Raw genomic sequence first — 27261 nt, forward strand, 5'->3', positions numbered from 1 at the left:
AGACGTCTCAGAACACCTAACTTCATAGAAGCTGTTTTAGCTAGAGATGAGATGTGAAGTTTCCAGTTCAGATTATAAGTAAAGGACAGACCGAGGATGTTCAGTGTAGAAGAGGGGGACAGTTGAGTGTCATTGAAGAAGAGGGGATAGTTGTCTGGAAGATTGTGTCGAGTTGATAGATGGAGGAATTGAGTTTTTGAGGCATTGAACAATACCAAGTTTGCTCTGCCCCAATCAGAAATTTTAGAAAGATCAGAAGTCAGGCGTTCTGTGGCTTCCCTGCGTGATATGTTTACCTCCTGAAGGGTTGGACGTCTATGAAAAGACGTGGAAAAGTGCAGGGTGGTATCATCAGCATAGGAGTGGATAGGACAAGAAGTTTGGTTTAGAAGATCATTAATGAATAATAAGAAGAGAGTGGGTGACAGGACAGAACCCTGAGGAACACCACTGTTAATAGATTTAGGAGAAGAACAGTGACCGTCTACCACAGCAGCAATAGAACGGTCAGAAAGGAAACTTGAGATGAAGTTACAGAGAGAAGGATAGAAACCGTAGGAGGGTAGTTTGGAAATCAAAGCTTTGTGCCAGACTCTATCAAAGGCTTTTGATATGTCCAAGGCAACAGCAAAAGTTTCACCAAAGTCTCTAAAAGAGGATGACCAAGACTCAGTAAGGAAAGCCAGAAGATCACCAGTAGAGCGTCCTTGACGGAACCCATACTGGCGATCAGATAGAAGGTTGTGAAGTGATAGATGTTTAAGAATTTTCCTGTTGAGGATAGATTCAAAAACTTTAGATAAGCAGGAAATTAAAGCAATAGGACGGTAGTTTGAGGGATTAGAGCGGTCACCCTTTTTAGGAACAGGTTGAATGTAGGCAAACTTCTAGCAAGAAGGAAAGGTAGATGTTGACAGACAGAGCTGAAAGAGTTTGACTAGGCAAGGTGCAAGCACGGAGGCACAGTTTCGGAGAACAATAGGAGGGACCCCATCAGGTCCATAAGCCTTCTGAGGGTTTAGGCCAGCGAGGGCATGGAAAACATCATTACGAAGAATTTTAATACGAGGCATGAAGTAGTCAGAGGGTGGAGGAGAGGGAGGAACAAGCCCAGAATCGTCCAAGGTAGAGTTTTTAGCAAAGGTTTGAGCAAAGAGTTCAGCTTTAGAAATAGATGTGATAGCAGTGGTGCCATCTGGTTGAAGTAGAGGAGGGAAAGAAGAAGAAGCAAAGTTATTGGAGATATTTTTGGCTAGATGCCAGAAATCACGAGGGGAGTTAGATCTTGAAAGGTTTTGACATTTTCTGTTAATGAAGGAGTTTTTGGCTAGTTGGAGAACAGACTTGGCATGGTTCCGGGCAGAAATATAAAGTGCATGAGATTCTGGTGAAGGAAGGCTTAAGTACCTTTTGTGGGCCACCTCTCTATCATGTATAGCACGAGAACAAGCTGTGTTAAACCAAGGTTTAGAAGGTTTAGGACGAGAAAAAGAGTGAGGAATGTACGCCTCCATGCCAGACACTATCACCTCTGTTATGCGCTCAGCACACAAAGACGGGTCTCTGACACGGAAGCAGTAGTCATTCCAAGGAAAATCAGCAAAATACCGCCTCAGGTCCCCCCAACTAGCAGAGGCAAAACGCCAGAGGCACCTTCGCTTAGGGGGATCCTGAGGAGGGATTGGAGTGATAGGACAAGATAAAGATATGAGATTGTGATCGGAGGAGCCCAACGGAGAAGAAAGGGTGACAGCATAAGCAGAAGGATTAGAGGTCAGGAAAAGGTCAAGAATGTTGGGCGTATCTCCAAGACGGTCAGGAATACGAATACGAATACCTTGAGATGGCCACCTCCAGCTAATTTATTCCCACATGTACTTCAAGTGTGTTCCTTTAGTCTATCCACACCACTACAGGCTGGCTTGTCCTGCTTATGGATAAAATACAGGGGTGCGTGAACAAGACCTAAGTGGTTCAGTTTTAAATAGCGTTAATGGTGGTGGTAGTGTTACTAGTATTTAGTTCTTGAAGCTTCGTGTTAATATCAATTATTCTGTTTTTAAAAGCTTCCGGCTGTTTTGAGTCGATGTGACCGCCCCTCAGCTTCCTTTTCTTGTTCTCCACCCACTGTGCCCTGGCCTATGCTTGGGTGGACTCCATGTGGGCGGCTGCATCCTTGTGACTGTCTTTATTCCACCGCGTGGGGTTGCGCTTGTAGATGTGCCATAGCCGTTGTTGTCAGAGGCGGCGCGGCACTAAGGTCAAAACCATGGCTGGTCTGAGAACCTCACTTTGAGAACCTCACTCTGTGGGGCACCCACCGCTCCCGTGCTCTCAGTAGCACCTCAGTTAGCCGCTCTGCCTGCTGATCCACGTCTCCTTGCAGCTGACTGGACCAATTCGTTGTCGCCAGGCAGCGCCTTCATGCATTACCTTGAGATGGCCACCTCCAGCTAATTTATTCCCACATGTACTTCAAGTGTGTTCCTTTAGTCTATCCACACCACTACAGGCTGGCTTGTCCTGCTTATGGATAAAATACAGGGGTGCGTGAACAAGACCTAAGTGGTTCAGTTTTAAATAGCGTTAATGGTGGTGGTAGTGTTACTAGTATTTAGTTCTTGAAGCTTCGTGTTAATATCAATTATTCTGTTTTTAAAAGCTTCCGGTGTTGCGGTGATGAAGTGGAACAGGAAGCAGATAAGTGATGAGAGGAAAGGAAACGAAATGAGAGGAAAGGAGACGATGGGGAAAGGTGAGATTAGGTGAGGTGATGGGAGGAAAGGAGAGGAGAACAACAAGGAGGAGTAGAGGATAACCACCTCCACACTGCCACCGCCACCCTACAGCAGCACTACCACCACCATAGCAACAACAAGAAAAACAAGCAAGGGATCTACAAGTACACGAACTAATACGTCAACAAGAATAAATAAATAAAACCGAATAACGATACCACACGTCCCTTTCAATAATAATTAGTAGACTGTCCAATAATGGTGAGTACATCAGCGATCTTTTTCCCAAAGCTTTCATTTACAAACTTCCTGCTCTTCATTTTTTTTTTTTCTCCCGTCTCTCTCTCTCTCTCTCTCTCTCTCTCTCTCTCTCTCTCTCTCTCTCTCTCTCTCTCTCTCTTTTTTTTAACCCGCCGCTTTTAGACCCATCTCACTCCCCCGTTCTGTGTGGCATGTAATATTGCATGATAGGAGTCTACATTTGGGGACTCATAGCCCCTCCTAAATCCTATAAATAAGTTTCAGAAGTTTTAAAATAAATATTTGTGTCATTTCAATTTTTTTTTCTGTCCAAAAATGGTGAAATGGTGAAATTTAGTAATTTTGGGACAAAAAATATCTTAAACGCCACAAAAACTAAGTTTGAGAGGAATAATGGACATTTTCTTTTTTGCAATGAAAAAGAGTTGAGAAATAACACTTACTTGTCAAAGACAAAAAATCATGTTAAATAATTTAATTCCAGATTAATATAGATATTGACGCCACTAAACCCTGAAGGAGATCCTTCTTTATGTAATAACAATCAATCTTAACACAAGAATTTTCCTAGAACGTCCAGGAGTTCCCATTTGTCTAGAGTTGGTAACCTTGAGCACTCGATACATTACACAACTATCAAGTGAAGCAGTGTGTTTTGTTGCTTCTTGTTTTCCTTCTTGCAGTCATCTGTTGTGCTGACTCAGCCTTGCATTGCTGTTACATTCACCATAATCGATAATTCTATTCTTTTCAAATATATCTCGTTCTCTGATGGTATTCCTTTTAGACCATCATGCATTTCCATTGAAAATTAATTAGTTTATTTTTTTTCTTTCACATACACAACTCCCTTGTTTTAAAATACATATTGTGTTCACTCTCTTACTCATCCATGCAGTGTTGCGTCTTTAACTTCTGCTGCTATTTTTGTGGTTACCGCTTTCAACTTGCAAACTGCATTCCTTGTCTCTTTCCGTGACTTCGCTGCAGAACACACTATAATCATTATCATCCCTCAAATATTTTGTTTTGTTATATCTTTTGTTGTGTGTCCATATATTGCTTAGCATACTAATATATATATATATATATATATATATATATATATATATATATATATATATATATATATATATATATATATATATATATATATATATATATATATATATATATATATATATATATATGGTCACCAGATGGCTGGATATGCGCAATGGGACTGAATTTACTATAAAAATATATAAATAAATAAATAAATGTATATATATATATATATATATATATATATATATATATATATATATATATATATATATATATATATATATATATATATATATATATATATATGCAATGTAATAAATAAAAAAAAAAAAAAATATATATATATATATATATATATATATATATATATATATATATATATATATATATATATATATATATATATATATATATATATATATATATATATATATATATATGCAATGTAATAAATAAAAAAAAATATATATATATATATATATATATATATATATATATATATATATATATATATATATATATATATATATATATAATATATATATATGGGAGCCGCCGTGGTACAGTGGAACCGCGCGCGCTTTGGGGGCCAAGTGGTCATCAGGCGCACGGGTTCCAATCCTGGCTACGGTCCGAGGGTAGGAAGGGCATCCACTCGGGGTAACGGTTCCCAAATGCCAAATCCAAAAGTCCTTCATCAGGAGGAACCGTCTCAGCCCTAACAGACTAGGGAAAACTAGACGTAAAAAAAAAAAATATATATATATATATATATATATATATATATATATATATATATATATATATATATATATATATAGATGAATATTTTTATAGTAAATTCAGTCCCATTGCGTATATCCAGCCGTCTGGTGACTATGTCCTCGCTGTTCCTTTGTCGAGTGTTTAACTGAAATAATACAGTGTGCAGTAACTATTAAATACCTCCGTGCTCTTGAAATGTAACTTAACGCTGTGCTTTCATAACGTAAATCTGTCTTCTCTCGTCCACTGCCCGCGTAGGCACGCGGCAGTATAACAATAATAATAATAATAATAATGATAATAATAATAATAATAATAATAATAATAATAATAATAATGATAATAATAATAATTATTATTATTATTATCATTATTATTATTATTATTATTATTATTATTATTATTATTATAATGATAATAAAAATAATAATAATAGTAATAAATTTGGGGCTTGGTAATAAAGGCAATTTTTTTTTATTTTTTTTTATGCAATCTTCATTCACTGTGTGATTTCCTTAGCCTTGAGATCTCCTCCCACCACTCCATTCCCGTAGTCCAGTAGCCGTCTATAAAAAGCTCAGCACTGCCTGTCCTCCTCACTCGCTACGCTTCTCACCCAGACAGCACTCGGCCCTTCCTTTACCTCCGTGCGTCTCTTCAGCTCCTGAGCGTCGCGCTGCCAACATGAAGTTCATCGCGTCTGGTGTCTTGCTGTTGCTGCTGCTGTGTGTAAGTATTGGCATGTGTGTGTACGTGATCGTGGTCGCATGCATGGCAGTGGACGAACGTCACTACTAATCAAAACATAAGAACATATATGGAAAACTGCAGGAATCCATCAGGGATACATGTGGCAGTCCTGTGTAACACCCACTCGCTGTATCCGTCTCTCGTCCCCACTCCATAAATCTTATTTTAAAATCTTCATATTGACTAGTCACTGTCCTGATTACTGAGTCTATTCCAGTCGATTACTGTTCTATTTGTGAACCAATTTCTCCCTATCTTTTAAAATTAGCATTATATGAATGGGATCATTTTCATGAGCACATCGCCAAAATTGCTACGTCATGCAGAGTTTGTAAACGAATGCTTTCGGCTTTGTCCATGATATTTTAAGTACTATATACCATATATGAACAATAAGAATTAGGGATGACGACTCGCTAAACGTATGGTATCCATCGAGAAGAGAGAGAGAGAGAGAGAGAGAGAGAGAGAGAGAGAGAGAGAGAGAGAGAGAGAGAGAGAGAGAGAGAGAGAGAGAGAGGTGTGGGGAGAGAGGTTATCAGCGGCACAGGCTCTAATCTGATATTTGGTTCATTGCAAGGTTTAGTGTTGCCGCAAGCTGGGGAATCTCCGAAATGACAACGCCTAAACGCTCAATTCAGCATGGTCAGACCATAGTTTCTATCATCAAAACTCCGGCCGTCCAAGGGCAGGATGTGAAAAGAGGTTAAGTTTCTTGATAAATATTGCCAATGGAAAATTTAAACAGTATGCTGAGTGTTTTTCGTCCGAAAAACGTGCACAAGTTGTTGGAGGGTAAAGTACTCTCCATGTTACACTATTTATTTAATTATTATTTTTTTCACATTTTCTTCTTTTAGTATTAGCGAAAAATTATCTCTACCAAATTCATATTTGTTCATCAGGATTATTTAGGAAATCACATTTCAAACAAGTGGTATTCGACATAACATATATATTCCGATATTCAGTTTGTTGCCAAATTTTTTTTTTTTTTTTTTTTTTTATGTAGGAAGGATACTGGCCAAGGGCAACAAAAATCTAATAAAAAAAATGCCCACTGAAATGCCAGTCCCTAAAAGGGTCAAAGCAGTGGTCAAAAATTGGTGGATAAGTGTCTTGAAACCTCCCTCTTGAAGGAATTCAAGTCATAGGAAGGTGGAAATACAGAAGCAGGCAAGGAGTTCCAGAGTTTACCAGAGAAAGGGATGAATGATTGAGAATACTGGTTAACTCTTGCGTTAGAGAGGTGGACAGAATAGGAGTGAGAGAAAGAAGAAAGTCTTGTGCAGCGAGGCCGCGGAAGGAGGGGAGGCATGCAGTTAGCAAGATCAGAAGAGCAGTTAGCATGAAAATAGCGGTAGAAGACAGCAAGAGATGCAACATTGCGGCGGTGAGAGAGAGGCTGAAGACAGTCAGTTAGAGGAGAGGAGTTGATGAGACGAAAAGCTTTTGATTCCACCCTGTCTAGAACAGCAGTATGAGTGGAACCCCCCCAGACATGTGAAGCATACTCCATACATGGACGGATAAGGCCCTTGTACAGAGTTAGCAGCTGGGGGGGTGAGAAAAACTGGCGGAGACGTCTCAGAACACCTAACTTCATAGAAGCTGTTTTAGCTAGAGATGAGATGTGAAGTTTCCAGTTCAGATTATAAGTAAAGGACAGACCGAGGATGTTCAGTGTAGAAGAGGGGGACAGTTGAGTGTCATTGAAGAAGAGGGGATAGTTGTCTGGAAGATTGTGTCGAGTTGATAGATGGAGGAATTGAGTTTTTGAGGCATTGAACAATACCAAGTTTGCTCTGCCCCAATCAGAAATTTTAGAAAGATCAGAAGTCAGGCGTTCTGTGGCTTCCCTGCGTGATATGTTTACCTCCTGAAGGGTTGGACGTCTATGAAAAGACGTGGAAAAGTGCAGGGTGGTATCATCAGCATAGGAGTGGATAGGACAAGAAGTTTGGTTTAGAAGATCATTAATGAATAATAAGAAGAGAGTGGGTGACAGGACAGAACCCTGAGGAACACCACTGTTAATAGATTTAGGAGAAGAACAGTGACCGTCTACCACAGCAGCAATAGAACGGTCAGAAAGGAAACTTGAGATGAAGTTACAGAGAGAAGGATAGAAACCGTAGGAGGGTAGTTTGGAAATCAAAGCTTTGTGCCAGACTCTATCAAAGGCTTTTGATATGTCCAAGGCAACAGCAAAAGTTTCACCAAAGTCTCTAAAAGAGGATGACCAAGACTCAGTAAGGAAAGCCAGAAGATCACCAGTAGAGCGGCCTTGACGGAACCCATACTGGCGATCAGATAGAAGGTTGTGAAGTGATAGATGTTTAAGAATCTTCCTGTTGAGGATAGATTCAAAAACTTTAGATAAGCAGGAAATTAAAGCAATAGGACGGTAGTTTGAGGGATTAGAGCGGTCACCCTTTTTAGGAACAGGTTGAATGTAGGCAAACTTCCAGCAAGAAGGAAAGGTAGATGTTGACAGACAGAGCTGAAAGAGTTTGACTAGGCAAGGTGCAAGCACGGAGGCACAGTTTCGGAGAACAATAGGAGGGACCCCATCAGGTCCATAAGCCTTCTGAGGGTTTAGGCCAGCGAGGGCATGGAAAACATCATTACGAAGAATTTTAATACGAGGCATGAAGTAGTCAGAGGGTGGAGGAGAGGGAGGAACAAGCCCAGAATCGTCCAAGGTAGAGTTTTTAGCAAAGGTTTGAGCAAAGAGTTCAGCTTTAGAAATAGATGTGATAGCAGTGGTGCCATCTGGTTGAAGTAGAGGAGGGAAAGAAGAAGAAGCAAAGTTATTGGAGATATTTTTGGCTAGATGCCAGAAATCACGAGGGGAGTTAGATCTTGAAAGGTTTTGACATTTTCTGTTAATGAAGGAATTTTTGGCTAGTTGGAGAACAGACTTGGCATGGTTCCGGGCAGAAATATAAAGTGCATGAGATTCTGGTAAAGGAAGGCTTAAGTACCTTTTGTGGGCCACCTCTCTATCATGTATAGCACGAGAACAAGCTGTGTTAAACCAAGGTTTAGAAGGTTTAGGACGAGAAAAAGAGTGAGGAATGTACGCCTCCATGCCAGACACTATCACCTCTGTTATGCGCTCAGCACACAAAGATGGGTCTCTGACACGGAAGCAGTAGTCATTCCAAGGAAAATCAGCAAAATACCGCCTCAGGTCCCCCCAACTAGCAGAGGCAAAACGCCAGAGGCACCTTCGCTTAGGGGGATCCTGAGGAGGGATTGGAGTGATAGGACAAGATAAAGATATGAGATTGTGATCGGAGGAGCCCAACGGAGAAGAAAGGGTGACAGCATAAGCAGAAGGATTAGAGGTCAGGAAAAGGTCAAGAATGTTGGGCGTATCTCCAAGACGGTCAGGAATACGAGTAGGGTGTTGCACCAATTGCTCTAGGTCATGGAGGATAGCAAAGTTGTAGGCTAGTTCACCAGGATGGTCAGTGAAGGGAGAGGAAAGCCAAAGCTGGTGGTGAACATTGAAGTCTCCAAGAATGGAGATCTCTGCAAAAGGGAAGAGGGTCAGAATGTGCTCCACTTTGGAAGTTAAGTAGTCAAAGAATTTCTTATAGTCAGAGGAGTTAGGAGAGAGGTATACAGCACAGATAAATTTAGTATGAGAATGACTCTGTAGTCGTAGCCAGATGGTGGAAAACTCGGAAGATTCAAGAGCGTGGGCACGAGAGCAGGTTAAGTCATTGCGCACATAAACGCAGCATCCAGCTTTGGATCGAAAATGAGGATAGAGAAAGTAGGAGGGAACAGAAAAGGGGCTACTGTCAGTTGCCTCAGACACCTGAGTTTCAGTGAGGAAAAGAAGATGAGGTTTAGAAGAGGAGAGGTGGTGTTCTACAGATTGAAAATTAGATCTTAGACCGCGAATGTTGCAGAAGTTAATGAAGAAAAAGTTGAGGGGGGTGTCAAGACACTTAGGGTCGTCGACGGAAAGGCAGTCCGACCTGGGGACATTTATGGTCCCCTCCCCAGATGGGGACTCCGAGGCTGGTGTAGGAGTCGCCATGATTTTAAAATTTTTTTTTTTTGAGTGAAGGGTGTGTGTGTTATTAGGTGCTTGTAGTTTTGTGTGGAGGAAGAGAGTTGTCTTTAGAGGGCAGGCTGTGACTACCCCCTTGTGTTGTGAGACACAAAGGGAAACGTTCAGTGAGGTCACAGCTGGGTTTAATGATAAGTTCACAGCACCCCCTGAACAGTGCTTTAGACCTCACTGGGAGTAATTATCGTTTCGGCAGGTGTCTACTGCCTCCTCCTACTAAATGAACGCGATTGTGGGAGCTTTTCAATCTTAACATTCACCATTCTCAGCTAACACACAATCACAGAAAGCATCTCAAAATATAATTAGAAATAACAGGTAACTTAGCTGTAGTACACGGGGCAAGTGGGGAGCTGTGACAGCCAATGTCGGTGGTGAGTTGATATCACTGGGCGTTCCAACCCAGTGGTTGGTCGTGTTTTCGTAGCGAAGACAGCTTTCTTTGTGGTAATCCAAGTTCCAAGCTTCTAAGTTCTTATTAACTTAGTGAATTAATAAGTGCAAGTTCTAGTGTAGCGCAAAACTGGCTTGAAAGGCTGGTGGCAGGCGACTGATATTTGAGGCAGGCAGGTTCGCTCCTGTAGGCTCTCAACTCGCCACGTCAAACCAATAGCTACCTACATCCCTACATATCTACTTCCCAATTTATCTATAGTAATAACTTATACTCAGTTTGTACTATATTAATCTTAACTACCCTTTAGTATACCTTGACAATATATATACAAATCTTAGCACAAACCAATATTACATAGATGTTATGCGTGATGCGAGTGGAATACTGGCCTGGTCTGCACTTGAGTGTCTGTATTCTCCTCAACCGGAGGCAACCCTCCGGATTTGCGGACCTCAATACGGTTGATTGGGACAGACTCAGGAGAGTACTCTAATGGAATTATGTTGATGATAGTTCTAGGAGTTCTTTGTCCCTTTACAAGAATTTTTACCAGGATACAATCTCAGTATCCTAGCTAAAGGGCAAGTGAAACGACTCTGCTCCATTTTTAACGAGACCATTTCACCTTCCTTAAGGGAAACTATTTTTTCATCTGGTTCAGCGCCATAGAATTTCTCGCAAAGACTGACAAGATACTCATCAGATCAGTATTTCTCCCACCTATATAACAATTTGTTTTGTTGATAACTTTCCGGCAAAGAAACTGGGACCTATATTCTGTATTTTTTTTTTTTTTATGTAGGAGGGGCACCGACCAAGGTCAAAAAAAAAAAAAAAGGCACACTGAGGTGCCAGTCCCCATATAGAGGCGAAAGCCTTAGTCAAAAATACAGGTCTTGAAACCTCCCTCTTGAAAGATTTCAAGTCATAGGAAGGAAATACAGAAGCAGGCAGGGAGTTCCAGAGTTTACCACAGACAGAGATGAATGACTGAGAATACTGCTTAGCTCTTGCATTAGAGGTGGACACAATAAGGTTGAGAGAAAAAAGAAAGGCTTGTGTTTATAAGTAAAGTTTATAAGTAAAGGACAGACAGAGGATATTCAGTGTAGAAGAGGGATACAGTTGAAAGGCATTAAAAAAGAGTGGATAGTTTTCTGGAATGTTGCGTCGAATTGATAAATGGAGTAATTGAGGTTTTGAGACAATGAACAATACCTTCCGAGGGTCTCGGAAGTTTATTAATCTGATAGGGTCTCTCCTACTGTTCTTAGAATTTGCGCCTCCGTGCTTGCACCTTGCCTACTCAAACTCTTTCAGTTCTGTCTATCAACATCTACCTTTTCTTCTTGATGAAAGTTTGCTTACATTCAGCCTGTTCCTAAAAAAAGGTGACCGTTCTAATCCTTCAAACTACTGTCTTATTCCTTTATTTTCCTGCCTATCTAAAGTTTTTGAATCTATCTTCAACAGGAAGATTCTTAATCATATGACTGACTTCACAACCTTCTATCTGATCGCCAGTATGGGGTTCCTTCAAAGGTCGCTGTACCGATGATCTGACTTTCCTCACTGAGTTTTGGTCTCTTTTAGAGATCTTGGTGAAACTTTTGTTGGTGTTTTAGACATATGAGAAGCTTTTGATAGAGTCTGGCACAAAACTTTGATTTCCAAATTTCCCTCCAATGGCTTATATCGTTTTCTCTATAACCGTCCTATTCGTGCCGTGGTAGAGGCTCAGTTTTTTCCTCCTAAACCTATTAACAATGGTGTTTCCCAGTGTTTCTCCTGTCACCCACTCTCCTCCTTTTATTCGTCCCATCCACTCCTATGCTGATGATACCACCCTGCACTTTTCCACATCTTTTCGTAGACGTCCAATCTTCCAGGAAGTAAACAGTTCACGCAGGGAACCCACAGAACGCCTGACTTCTGATCTCTCTAAAATTTCTGACTGGGCCAGAGTAAAGCTGGAATTGTTCAATGCCTCAAAAACTAAATTGCTCCACCTATCAACTCAACACAATCTTCCAGACAACAATTCCCTCTTTTTCAATGACAGTCAACTGTCCCGCTCTTCTACACTGAACATTCTCGGCCTGTCATTTTCTTAAAATCTAAACTGGAAACTTCACATCTCATCTCTAGGTGAAACAGCTTCTATAGAGTTAGGTGTTCTGAGACGTCTCCACCAGTTTTTTTTTCAACCCCCCACTCCCAGCTGCTAACTCTGTACAAGGGCCTTATCTTTCCATGTATGGAGTATTCTTCACGTGTGTGGGAGTTCCACTCATACCGTTCTTCTAGAGTGGAATGAAAAGGGTTTTGTTTCATCAACTCCTCTCCTCTAACTGACTATCTTTAGCCTCTTTTTCAGCGCCGCGATGTTGCATCTCTTGGTATCTTCTATCGCTATTTTTATCCTAACTGTTCTTCTGATCTCTCTAACGGCATGCCTGCTCTCCTCCCGCAACATCACTGCATAATACTTTCTTCTTTCTCTCATTCCTATTCTGTCCATCTCTCTAATGCAAGAGTTAACGAGTGTTTTCAGTCATTCATACTTTTTTACCTTTGTTAATCTCTGAAATTCCCTGTCTTCTGTATTTCCACCATCCCATGACTTGAACTCCTTAAAGAGGGAGGTTTCAAGACACATCCTTCAATTTCTTACTAACGCTTTGGACCCTGTTAGGACGGGCATTTTAGTGGTCATTTTCTGTTACTGGATTTCTGTTGCCCTTGGGTAGTGTCCCTCCCACATAGAAAAAAAAAATTTAAGTAACTTCTAGATAAATATATCTTGTCCTGGCACAGGTGAATGAACATATATATAAAGCTTTTTTTGGAACGTCACTCTCATCTGCTATTATCAGAGCGCTCGTGTATTCTGCTCCCGTTACTTCGAAGGGTCTACCTACGGTTACTTTTTCCGAAGGTAGATTTGGGGGTTCTGGCCTCATAACGTCAGCATATGTTCCACTCCTTCAGTTAAGTTTTTAGTACTTGAAGTATTTCAAGTTTTCCTAACTTGAGATAGTGTTTCTCCAATCCTTCCATGCAATGTTATTCTATGAGCTTCCATTCTGATTAATTTGGTGAGGTAACTCTCCTTTGGTAAGCGGATAGGTTGCTTTGTTCCATATTGTAGTTCTAACTCCGCACCTTATGATTTGCTCTTCATCCATGTATAGCCTAAGATTTTTTATTAGCTTAATTTTACCTTTGGATCATTCACCTAGTGCCTTATAGATATCTATAAGGAATTCGTGCTGTTTATTTAATTATTATTATTATTATTTATTTTTTTTTTTATGTAGGAGGGACACTGGCCAAGGGCAACAAAAATCCAATAAGGAAAAATGCCCACTGAAATGCCAGTCCCATAAAAGGGTCAAGGCAGTAATCAAAAACTGATGGATAAGTGTCTTGAAACCTTCCTCTTGAAGGAATTCTAGTCATAGGAAGGTGGAAATAGAGAAGAAGGCAGGGAGTTCCAGAGTTTACCAGAGAAAGAGATGAATGATTGAGAATACCGGTAACTCTTTCGTTAGAGAGGTGGACAGAATAAGGGAGAGAGAAAGAAGAAAATCTTGTGTAGCGAGACCGCGGGAGGAGGGGAGGCATGCAGTTAGCATGATCAGAAGAGCAGTTAGCATGAAAATAGCGGTAAAAGACGGCTACAGATGCAACATTACGGCGGTGAGAGAGAGGCTAAAGACAGTCAGTTAGAGGAGAGGAGTTGATGAAACGAAAAGCTTTTGGATCCACCCTGTCTAGAAGAGCTGTATGAATGGAATCCCCCCAACAGGACATGTGAATCATACTCCATACATGAACGGATAAGGCCCTTGTACAGAGTTAGCAGCTGCAGAGGTGAGAAAAACTGGCGGAAAAGTTTCAGAACGCTTAACTTCATAGAGGCTGTTTTAGCTAGAGATTAGATGTGAAGTTTCTAGTTCAGATTATAAGTAAAGGAAAGACCGAGGATGTTCAGTGTAGAAGAGGGGGACAGTAGAGTGTCATTGAAGAAGACGGGATACTTGTCTGGAAGGTTGTGTCGAGTTGATAGATGGAGGAATTGAGTTTTTGAGGCATTGAACAATACCAAGTTTGCTCTGCCACAATCAAAAATTTTAAAAAGATCATAAGTCAAGCGTTCTGTGGCTTCCCTGCGTGAAATCCTTACCTCCTAGAAGGTTGGACGTCTATGAAAAGACGTGGAAAAATACAGGGTGGTATCATCAGCATAGGAGTGGATAGGATAAGAAGTTTTGTTTAGAAGATCATTGATGAATAATAAGAAGAGAGTGGGTGACAGGACAGAACCTTGAGGAAGTACAGTGACCGTCTACCAGAGTAGCAATAGAACGGTCAGAAAGGGAACTTAAGATGAAGTTACAGAGAGAAGGATAGAAACCGTAGGAGGGTAGTTTGGAAATCAAAGCTTTGTGCCAGACTCTATCGAGACCTTTTGATATGTCCAAGGCAACAGGAAAAGTTTCACCAAAATCTCTAAAAGAGAATGACCAAGACTCAGTAAGAAAAGCCAGAAGATCACCATTAGAGCGGCCTTGACGGAACCCATACTGGCAATCAGATAGAAGGTTGTGAAGTGATAGATGTTTAAGAATATTCCTGTTGAGGATAGATTCAAAAACTTTAGATAGGAAGGAAATTAAAGCAATAGGACGGTAGTTTGATGGATTAGAACGGTCACCCTTTTTAAGAACAGGCTGAATGTAGGCAAACTTCCAGCAAAAAGGAAAGGTAGATGTTGACAGACAGAGGTGAAAGAGTTTGGCTAGGCAAGATGCAAGCATGGATGCACAGTTTCGGAGAACAATAGAAGAGACCCCATCAGGTCCATAACCCTTCCGAGGGTTTAGGCCAACAAGGGCATGGAAAACATCATTGCGAAGAATTTTAATAGGTGGCATGAAGTAGTCAGAGGGTGGAGGAGAAGGAGGACCAAACCCAGAATTTTCAAAGGTAGAGTTTTTATCAAAGGTTTGAGCGAGGAGTTCAACTTTAGAAATAGATGTGATAGCAGTGGTGACATCTGTTTGAAATAAAGGAGGGAAAGAAGAAGAAGCAAAGTTATTGGAGATATTTTTGGATAGATGCCAGAAGTCACAAGGGGAGTTAGATCTTGAAAGATTTTGACACTTTCTGTTTTTGGCTTGTTGCTTGGCATGGTTCCGGGCAGAAATATAAAGTGCATGAGATTCTGGTGATGGAAGGCTTAAGTACCTTTTGTGGGCCACCTCTCTATCATGTATAGCACGAGAACAAGCTGTGTTGAACCAAGGTTTAGAAGGTTTAGGACGAGAAAAAGAGTGAGGAATGTACGCCTCCATGCCAGACACTATCACCTCTGTTATGCGCTCAGCACACAAAGACGGGTCTCTGACACGGAAGCAGTAGTCATTCCAAGGAAAATCAGCAAAATACCTCCTCAGGTCCCCCCAACTAGCAGAGGCAAAACGCCAGAGGCACCTTCGCTTAAGGGGATCCTGAGGAGGAATTGGAGTGATAGGACAAGATACAGATATGAGATTGTGATCGGAGGAGCTCAACGGAGAAGAAAGGGTGACAGCATAAGCAGAAGGATTAGAGGTCGGGAAAAGGTCAAGAATGTTGGGCGTATCTCCAATACGGTCAGAAATACGAAATGTTGCACCAATTGCTCTAGGTTGTGAAGGATAGCAAAGTTGAAGGCTAGTTCACCAGGATGGTCAGTGAAGGGAAAGGAAAGCCAAAGCTGGTGGTGAACATTGAAGTCTCCAAGAATGGAGACCTTTGTAAAAGAGAAGACGGTCAGAAATATGCTCCACTTTGGAAGTTAAGTAGTCAAAGATTTTCTTATAGTCAGAGGAGTTAGGTGAGAGGTATACAGCACAGATAAATTTAGTTTGAGAGTGACTCTGTAGTCCTAGCCAAATGGTGGAAAACTGGGAATATTCAAGAACGGGGGCACGGGAGAAGGTTGTCATTGCGCACATAAACGCAGCATCCAGCTTTGGATCGAAAATGAGGATAGAGAAAGTAGGAGGGAACAGAAAAGGGGCTACTTTCAGTTGCTTCAGACACCTGAGTTTCAGTGAGGAAAAGAAGATGAGGTTTAGAAGAGGAGAGGTGGTGTTCTACATATTGAAAATTAGATCTTAGACCATGAATGTTGCAGAAGTTAACGAAGAAAAAGTTGAGGGGGAGTATCAAGATACTTAGGGTCCTCGACAGAAAGGCAATCCGACCTGGGGACATTTATGGTCCCCTCCCCAGGTGGGGATTCCGAGGGAGGTGTAGGAGTCGCCATGATAATTTTGAAATGTTTGAGTGAATGGTGTGTGTGTTATTAGGTGCTTGTAGTTTTGTGTGGAAGAAAAGAGTTGTCTTTAGAAGGCAGGTTGTGACTGCCCCCTTGTGTTGTGAGACACAAAGGGAAACGTTCAGTGAAGTCACAGCTGGGTTTAATGATAAGTTCACAGCACCCCCTTAACAGTACTTAAGACCTCACTGGGAGTAATTATCGTTTCAGCAGGTGTGTAGTGCAAAGTTTAGTAGAGGAGAGGTGGTGTTCTACAGATTGAAAATTAAATCTAAGAACGCGAATGCTGTAGTAGTTAATGAAGAAAAAGTAGAGGTGGGTGTCAAGACACTTAGGGTCGATATCAGAAGAGCAATCTGACCAAGGGACATTTGTGGTCCCCTCCCAGAAAGAACTTCGAAGCTGGCGTAGGAGTCGCCATGATAATTTTGAATTTTGAGTGAAGGGTGTGTGTGTAACTAGGTGCTTGTAATTTTATGTGAAGGAAGAGAGTTTTCTTTAGAGGGCAGGTTGTGACTACCCTTATGTATTGTGAGACACACAAGGAAACGTTTAGTAAGGTCATATCTGTGTTTAATAATAAGTTCACAGCACCCCCTGTTTCAGTGTTTAAACCTCACTGGGAGTAATTTTCGTTTCGGCAGGTACCTACTGCCTCTTCATATATATATATATATATATATATATATATATATATATATATATATATATATATATATATATATATATATATATATATATATATATATATATATATATATATATTGATTGATTGATTGATTGATTGATACATAAGTTTGGATATGTTTATTGGTTAGGAAACCCAAAATTTTTAAATGATCTTGTCTTTTTATTGGTAGGTTTAAAGTTGTTACTTTTATCTTTACTTACAGAGTTTTTCTGTGATCCTGTGTGGAACAGAATCTTGACCTCCATCTTTGACTTCTAATATCTAATTCTGCTATAAAAACTGCTGCAGGAGACAGGATGCTTATTGTTGGTTTCATTATGTGAAAGGGTTATTTTAATTTCATATCATATTACCTTACATAGAGTAACATGATGCACTCCTTTCTTACATATAGGGAACATATGCAGGTTTCTCTTACTTTTTTTTTTCTTCTTTTTTTTTTTATTTGGTGTGATTCATTGAAGCATAATGTGCACACTTCTAGCTCCACTATGGTCTGATCATTTTATCCAAAGCATTTAGGCGTTGTCCTTTACGGGGATTTCCCGGCCTGTGGCGTTGCCAAACCTTGCGCTGAGCAAATTATCGGATTAGATAATCTCTCTCTCTCTCTCTCTCTCTCTCTCTCTCTCTCTCTCTCTCTCTCTCTCTCTCTCTCTCTCTCTCTCTCTCTCTCTCACGCACGTGTCGCGGATGGAAGTGACCAATGGAGTGACACAGCCGCTCTGACAGTGCGACCTGGCTGAGGGGTTAAAAAGAAAATAATAATAATGATAATAATAATAATAAAAAAAACTTTACAGCGCAGGGAGGAAACTCAGCCAAATATTGTGCTGTTTGAAAAAAATGCAGTTATCACAAAAAAAAAAAAAAACTACATTAATTTAGCTTTTTAGAGAATTGTGATGTTCCCCCCCGAAAAAAATAGTTTTTACTGAAAAAAAAATAAACATATTCTACATTAACTAAGCTTTTTTAGAGGATTAGAATGTAAAACTTAAACTCCTTTTAATTTTGAAGTAGTATTCAGATAATAGATATTCAGGTAGATATTCAGTGACATGAGGTGTGTTATAGAAAATTGTAGCAGTGTATTGTGTTGTTCAGAACAAAACGAACATTTCCTTAGTGTTGGCGTTTTAGGTCTCGCTCCTGTCTTGTTATTATAGTTAGCATGGGGTGGTACCTCTGCCCTCTTATTTACAGTGGTGGAGAAGTTACCTATTGTTTCTGGGTCCCCATAACCTGGCTTGGCTTCATTTGCTGGGCAATAGTTAGGTTTGGATTCGCTTCCTTTCATTTTATAGGGTTGGATCTTGTTCACCTGTTCATGGTAAGTTTCATTAGGATCTATTTTATTTGGTTTCAATGTCTCTTCATTGCTCATGTTTCTGTAAATTTTCAGCAATGATTCATCAATTTCCTTGAAGCTGAATTGGCTTTTTAGGTAAATACAACATTTCTAGTGTTTTCTTAGCTTCCTTTCTATTATAAGGCTTATCAAGCTGCATCCTCAATATTATTGACTTCAGGGATTCTAATTGAACCTGAAAAGTTGTAAATCCTTATAGTTATGGTTAAGAAATGTTAAATCTAGGAGTTTTTAAATGAATCTAGTGCTTATTAGCTCCTTTTCATTATAATTCTCTCTGAGCAACCTGATGGCAATATCATAATTTTCTTCTGTAATAACGAATTTATAAATTATTAGGTAGGCAATATCTTTTAGTTGCCTTAACAGATAGGAGAATTTACTTATTTGTGCAATGTCTTGTCTTTGATAGATTAATCCCTTCTATATATTGCAGAATGATGGTCACTCAGTGATATTCCTTGTAAATACTGGTAAAGTTATGGATGGCAGTGTTATGTAAAGCTGGGCTTTCATTGCGGAATTGGGAGGGGTGTTATTAGTTGAATTACTTCGTAATACTTATAATTCATCTTCAAACATAGTTAACGCTCCCCATAATTTACTTCTTGTTATTCATAGTCTGAATTGAATTGTTCATAGCTTCAGAATCTTCATCAGCTCACAGTTTACCTTCTAACTGGTTGAATGTACCCTGACAACTATTTTTTTTTTCTTTATTGATTTTTCTACTCTCCTCTCTGTAATTTGCCTGGGTTAATTTTTCACTGCCTGTTAGCTCATTGCTTTACTTGGTAGTTCTTGTCAACCAACCTTGTTTTGTTGCGAAGGATTTCTTTAAGATTTTAATAGACATGTTTGTAGATCTAATTTTAAGTTGTTCTTATTTACTGGTTATTTGAACAGACACCTGCTTGCCCACCTGTTGTATATTGTGGTAGTTTACACCTCCAGTTCTACTGACCTCAACATATGTTTGAGATGTTTCAGGCTGGGCTTTAGATTAGTGGTCTGTATAATACGCCTTTATGACTTCATCCCACATTTTCCTATCTACGAATTATCTGAGATGGCAGCACACGTGTCTCCTACCTTCCTTGCCAGATGCCATTATATTTTAGGTTCTATTTGCACTATAACAACCTCAGAAGAATAGTGGTTTTGTATTTCTCTAATTATGCCTTTAATGTGTTTCGTTATGTCACTAAGGTCCGTTTTACCGGTTTATCTCATTGATAACCGGATACAATATGGATAATTCGTGAAGCTATTTTAACACCTATTTTAATCTTCGATCGTGGTCAAAGGTTTCACGTCACTGAAAAGTCCTTATTTCACACCCGTGAATTTGCAGAATTGCTCTGTGAGTGTTCCTGTGACCAACTAATGCCATACGAAACATCTGTTATGAAGCTTCTATAACTTTCGGTAGCTACAAGAAGCCGTCTTCCTCACTCGGAGTACCAAAATTAATTGTGGGAAGTTTTTGACCTTAACACTAATCCTTTTGTTCTCTCAGCTAACACATAGTTACAGAAAGCATCGCAAAATATAATTTTAAATAACTGATAACTTTGCTGTGGTACACGTGGATAGCGGGAAGTTGTGATGGCTGGGGTCACTGGTGAGTTGGTGTCACTGCGCGCTCCAAGCTAGTGTCTGGTCGTGTTTTCGTAGCAAAGACAACTTTCTGTTTGGTCATCCAAGTTCCGAGCCTCTAAATTCTCATTAACTTAAAGAATTTAACAAGTGCAAGCTGTAAGGTGGCGGAGAACTGACTTGAAAGGCTGTCGGCTGGTGACTGCTACTCGAGGGGGAGGGCCTGCACTCAGGAAAGTCCTCGCACTCTCTGCGCATATGCGTGCAGTCTCGCCATGTAATTATCTGCCATCTTCTTATCATCTAATCTAACCCGAACCTAACTAATGTAACCTGACCTAACCTAACCTAACTTAACGTAACTACCGTTTAACCTAACTACCTTGTACCAAATTACTGGATATCGTCTCTTGTTTATTATAAAACATTATTTCAGCTAGGTTAGGTAAGGTTAGGTTTAAGTTAGTCAGGTTAGGTTTGATTATTAGGTTAGATTTGGTTATGTTAGGTAAGGTTAGCTTAATTAGGTTACATTAGGTTACGTTAAGTTAGCTGATGAGAAGGTGGCAGCCATTCATGAGGCGAGACTTCTTGCACCAATCACGAGGCGAGACTGGCTCTCAAATGCGCAGTGTGCGGGGACTTTCCTGCGTGCAGGGCCTCTCCTCGAGACAGGCAGGTTCGCTCTCAAAACAATAGCTACCTATATACGCACTCATCTTCCCAGATTATTTATAGTAGTAACTAAAACTTTGTTTGTATTATGTTAACACTAATTACCCTTTATTATAGCTCTACAACTTACATGCAAGTCACAGCACATAATACATTGATATTATCGGTGATGCGAGTGGAAATTTTCACAGAGATGTTGCACCACTTTCTTAATTTTTTTTTTTTAAATAAATAAATCATAAGCCCTAACCCAAATTGCAATTGTTCCTTTTCTCGCAGGTTGTGGTCGAGTCGGGACGTGCAAGCACCGTTGCACCGTGAGTTGCAGCTACTCTTGTGGTTGTCTTACACTGAACAAACATTATATAAGAGCGACACCATCAAACAACAAAAATACGAAACAACAAGAACAACATCGAACAACACTAAAATAAAAAAAAACAACCACAACTTTAAACAATAACAACAACGACAACAACAACAACAACAACAATAACAACAAAAACTACGACAACAACAACAACAACAACAACAAGAACACCGATAAAAACAACAGCAACGCCGACGACGACAACAACAACAACAACAACAACAACAACAACAACAACAACAACAACAAAAATAACACGGAATAACAACAAACAACTAAACTAAATTAAACTAAACTAAAACGACATAAAAAACAACAAAAAGAACAACCAAACGCAAAAAAAGAAAAAAACACAGAGGGAGGCAGTAGGCACCTGTCAAAACAATAGTTGCTCCCAGCACTAAACTGGTTTTGTATTGGATCGAGGGGTGCTGTGAACTTATCAATGACCCAACTCTGACCTCAGTGAACGTTTCCTTTGTGTCTTAATACAAGTGGGCAGTCACAGCCTGCTCTCTCAATAGAAAAAGACAACTCTTTTTCTTCACACAACTCTACATGCATGTATTATAATACACACCCATCATTCAAAATATCAAAAGTTTTCGTATAGTCTGGCACAAAGCTTTGACTTCCAAACTACCGTCCTATGGCCTTCATCCTTCTCTCTGTAACTTCATCTCAAGTTTCCTTTCTGACCGTTCTATTGCTCCTGTGGTAGACAGTCACTGTTCTTCTCCTAAATCTATTAACGGTTGTGTTCCTCAGGGTTCTGTCATGTCACCCACTCTCTTCTTATTATTCATCAATGACCTTCTAAACCAAACTTCTTGTCCTATCCCCTCCTACGCTGATGATACCACCCTGCACTTTTCCACGTCTTTTCATAGACGTCCATCCCTTCAGGAAGTAAACATTTCACGCAGGGAAGCCAGAGAACGCCTGACTTTTGATCTTTCTAAAATTTTTGATTGGAGCAGAGCAAACTTGGTATTGTTCAATGCCTCAAAAACTCAATTCCTCCATCTATCATCTCGACACAACCTTCTAGACAACTATCCCCTCTTCTTCAGTGATATTCAACTGTCCCTCTCCTCTACACTGAACATCCTCGGTCTGTCCTTTACTTATATTCTGAATTGGAAACTTCACATCTCATCTCTAGCTAAAACAGCTTCTATGAAGTTAAGCGTTCTGAGACGTCTCCGCCAGTTTTTCTCACCCCCCCAGCTGCTAACTCTGTACAAGGGCCTCATCCGTCCATGTATAGAGTATGCTTTACATGTCTGGGGGGCTTCCACTCATACTGCTCTTCTAGACAGGGTGAAATCAAAAGCTTTTCGTCTCATCAACTCCTCTCCTCTAACTGACTGTCTTCAGCCTCTCTCTCATCGCCGCAGTGTTTCATCTCTATTTTCATGCTAACTGCTCTTCTCATCTTGCTTCCCCTCCTCCCGCGGCCTCGCTGCACAAGCTTTTCTTTTTTCTCTCACCCCTATTCTGTCCACCTCTCTAATGCAAGAGTTAACCAGTATTCTCAATCATTCATCCCTTTCTCTGGTGAACTCTGGAACTTCCTCCCTGCTTCTGTATTTCCACCTTCTTGTAACTTGAATTCCTTCAAGAGAGAGGTTTGAAGACACTAATTTATCCTTCAATTTTTTGACTACCGCTTTGGACCCTTTCCTGGGACTGGCATCTCTGTGGGCTTTTTTTTTTTTTAATTGTATTTTTGTTGTCCTTGGCCAGTGTCCCTGCTACACAATAAAAAAGAATAAATAAATAAAATAAATAAATAAAAAAATAAATAAAAATTCAATATGATGATTCCTACACAAGTCTCGGAGTCCACATCTCTAGAGGGGACCACAAATGTCTTCAGGTCGGACTGCTTTTCTTCTGGTATCATTCGTAAATCCCTTGACACCCTCTTAACTTTTACTTCATTAAATTCTGCAATATTCGTGCCTTTAGATCTAGATTTAGATTTGGAACACCATTTCTCCTCTAGTAAACCTCAACTTCTTTTCCTCACCGAAACGCAGGTGTCTGAGGCCTGACAGTAATTACTTCTCTGTTCCCTCTTAGTTTCTTTGTCATAACAACCCAATTTGCTCTCGTACCCACACGCTTGAGTCTTCCAAAGTTTCTACCATCCACCTACGACTATTCACTCTAAAATCAAATTTTTCTGTGTTGTATAGCTCTGTACTAACTCCTCTAGCTATAACTTTTTTTTTTGTTTACTATTTGACTTTCAAATTGGACCACATTCTGATTCTTACCTTTTACGGAAATTTCCATTCTTGGAGACTTCATTGTTCACCAATAGCTTTGCTATTCCTTATCCTTCACTGACCATCCTGTTGAACTAGTATTCAACTTTACTATCCTCCATGATCTAGAGCAAGTATTGCAAAACTCTAATCGTATTCCTGACCGTGATGGAGATACACCCAACAATCTTGATCTTTTCCTAACTTCTAATCCTTTTGCGTATGTCATCACTGTCTTTCCTGTTGGACTCCTACCACAACCACAACTTTGTTATTTGTTCTACTCCCTCCTCAGAATTCCCAAAAGTGGAGGTACCTCTAGCGTTTTATTCCTGCTAATTAGGGGAATTGAAGAGATACTATTCTGATTTTCTTTGGAATGATTACTGCTTCCGTATCAGAGACTCGTCTCTGTATGCTGAACGCATAACAAATGTGATGGTGGTTGGCAATGGAAGTGTACATTCCTCATTGCGTCACGCTCCCTTGTTCCCCATTAACAAGGAAGTGATCACGTGGTGCCTGAAACAAATGGGGACACCCATGTTCACTTCATACAACACTCACAGAAATACACCCGTGAAAGCAGTGTTGATCCTTTGACATGCTCTACCCAAGAGAGGCTTTTGTCTTTAATGTTCGAGAATAGAGTGTGAAAAAAGTTTCTGTTCCAATCTCTTAAACTACTGCCCTATTGATTTAATTTCCTACCCCTCTGATGTTTTTAATATATATCCTGAATAGGAAAATTCTTAAACTTCTATCATTTCATGACCATACATGTGATCGCCAGTATGAGTTCAGTCATGGCCGCTCTATTGGCTATCCTTACTGAGTCGTCCTTATGCAATTTTAAAGATTTTGTGAAACTTTCGTTGTTGTCTTAGATATATCAAAAGGTTTTAACAGAATATGGCACAATCTTTAATTTCCAAACTATCTTCCTACCTTCTTACCTTCTATGTAATATCATCTTCTTTTCTTCACGTCTCTTCATAGACGTCCAACCCTTTAGAAACTAAACACAGCTAACGTAGAGAAGCCACACAACACCATACTTCTAATCTTTTTAAAATTTCTGTTTGGGATAAAGCAATGCCTCAAAATTCAATTCCTTCATCTGTTAACTTAACAAAACCTTCCAGATAACTATCCCCCTTTTTCGTTTTTTTTCATTGACACAACGGTCTCCTGCTTCTACATTGAACTTCCTCTGTCTGTCTTTCACTAATAATCTAAGCTGGAAATCTCGCATCTCATCTCTAACTACCTATATGAAGTTAGATATTCAGAGTTGTCTCCACCAGTTTTTCTCACCCTCTCCTACAATTTCACATCTCATCTCTAACTAAAACAGCTTATATGAAGTTAGAAATTCAGAGTCGTCTCCATCAGTTTTTCTCACCCTCTCCTCCTAACTTGTTCTTGGGTGTAGTATTGTTCAGATGTTTCCAGGAGTGAACGAAAACACAAATAGAACGGCTGGTGTATATATATATATATATATATATATATATATATATATATATATATATATATATATATATATATATATATATATATATATATATATATATATATATATATATATATATATACTCGTATATATATATATATATATATATATATATATATATATATATATATATATATATATATATATATATATATATATATATATATATATATATATATATATATATATATATATACGAGTATATATATATATATATATATATATTTATATATATATATATATATATATATATATATATATATATATATATATATATATATATATATATATATATATATATATATGTATATATATATTCATATATATATATATATATATATATATATATATATATATATATATATATATATATATATATATATATATATATATATATATATATATATATATATATATATATATATATATATATATGAATATATATATATATATATATATATATATATATATATATATATATATATATATATATATATATATATATATATATATATATATATATATATATATATATATATATATATATATATATATATATATATATATATATATATATATATATATATATATTCATATATATATATATATATATATATATATATATATATATATATATATATATATATATATATATATATATATATATATATATATATATATATATATATATTATCCCATATAATAGAAAATGATGTGCCTTGTCAGAGATAAAGGTTTTGTCAGGTTGCATTTTTTTTTTACCCCATATAATGAGAGAGAGAGAGAGAGAGAGAGAGAGAGAGAGAGAGAGAGAGAGAAAAAAAAAAGTTTCATATGTTTATTATTCCCATGCTATGAATGGAAATTCCCTCTTCAGAGCTAACGATACCAAACAAGGGATCCGAAATTTTATTTTTATGTTTGTTAAGGCTTTTATTCTCACCTTTACATACACCTTCCACAACACTATATTGTGTGTAACAAATAAGTATATTATAAAAACTTATAAATATACAAGAATTGCATGTTCAAGAAAATGACTGGATGTGCATCTGGCAGCACCCCACGTCTGTAGGTCGTGGCTACTACACCCTCAGTTCTCTAAAAAATAGAACATACTTTGGATTTTTACCGATTACTCTGAATTCTCGTTTCTTTCTTTTTTTTTCTTTCTAATTATGGATTTGAGAAATAACTTACTTTTTTTTTTTATGTGATGAATTCTGGGGAAACACAGCAGCCCGCCCCGTGTACCCAACTCCGAGCCCAAAAGATAGGTAGGCCTATGTGTATGAAAATATTCACTCCTGACTTGTCAAAATATTCTTTGTTACTGTTAGTGACAAGTCTTATATATATAAACAAAATTGAAGGCCGTAATATGATTCAAAACCGAAATAGTATAAATACTTGTACCTACTAAACACTGTACGGTTAATAATGGTACTGAGGCGTAGAGAGCCAACTGGTCCGCGGGGAGGGAGTGGGAGGTGGGGCCAGGCTGTGACTGAGTAGTTGCGCAGGGGAAGACACCAACAGAGACCCACAAACAAAAAAAAAAGAAGAAGCGTCTCGTAAGCAAACAAATAAATAAATAAATAAATACATGATGAATAATAATACATGTAATAATTAAAATAGTTATATTTATATAACTATATATATATATATATATATATATATATATATATATATATATATATATATATATATATATATATATATATATATATATATATATATATATATATATATATATATATATATATATATATATATATATATATATATATATATATATATATATATATATATATATATATATATATATATATATATATATATATATATATATATATATATATATATATATATATATATATATATATATATATATATATATATATATATATATATATATATATATATATATATATATATATATATATATATATATATATATATATATATATATATATATATATATATATATATATATATATATAGTAGAAAACGGTTATCTATTTGTTTCAGTTTGAAAAACACGCCAGGAGAAAATGAATACATGGCAACTTAGCTCACACCCTCACACACTGACAGCTGATTTAATGGTTCCAGTGTTTGACTAAACTGTCTTGATATCAGATAACGAAGTGATTTACTGACTGATGATCAAAAATTTACGGCTGTGTATACTTGAAACCGTCGTTGTTCCTCATCGTTGCATAATGTGTGGCAAACATACGAGCCCATTTGACATAGTTCGTGTCATTGAGTTGCATAAGATCGGGAAAACAAATTGTTAAATAGGCCGTGTTACAGGCATACCCGAAAAAAGAGTGAGTGTGTTGGTGAGAAAATGCCGTAGTGAGGGATGCAAGGA

General features: G+C 38.2%; 1 long non-coding RNA gene across 1 annotated transcript in view; it reads left to right on the forward strand.

Annotated features, from left to right (window-relative positions):
- The first annotated feature begins 5399 nt into the window (after window positions 1–5399).
- LOC135113930 (uncharacterized) overlaps window positions 5400–27261 on the forward strand; it is a 24922-nt gene continuing 3060 nt past the window's right edge. Inside the window, exons 1-2 of the long non-coding RNA XR_010275128.1 lie at window positions 5400–5540; window positions 20996–21033. This is a non-coding gene — a long non-coding RNA (uncharacterized LOC135113930). The remainder of the gene's footprint in view (window positions 5541–20995; window positions 21034–27261) is intronic.

This window comes from Scylla paramamosain, chromosome 26 (genome assembly GCF_035594125.1).
Source record: "Scylla paramamosain isolate STU-SP2022 chromosome 26, ASM3559412v1, whole genome shotgun sequence".
Taxonomy (NCBI): Eukaryota; Metazoa; Arthropoda; class Malacostraca; order Decapoda; family Portunidae; genus Scylla; species Scylla paramamosain.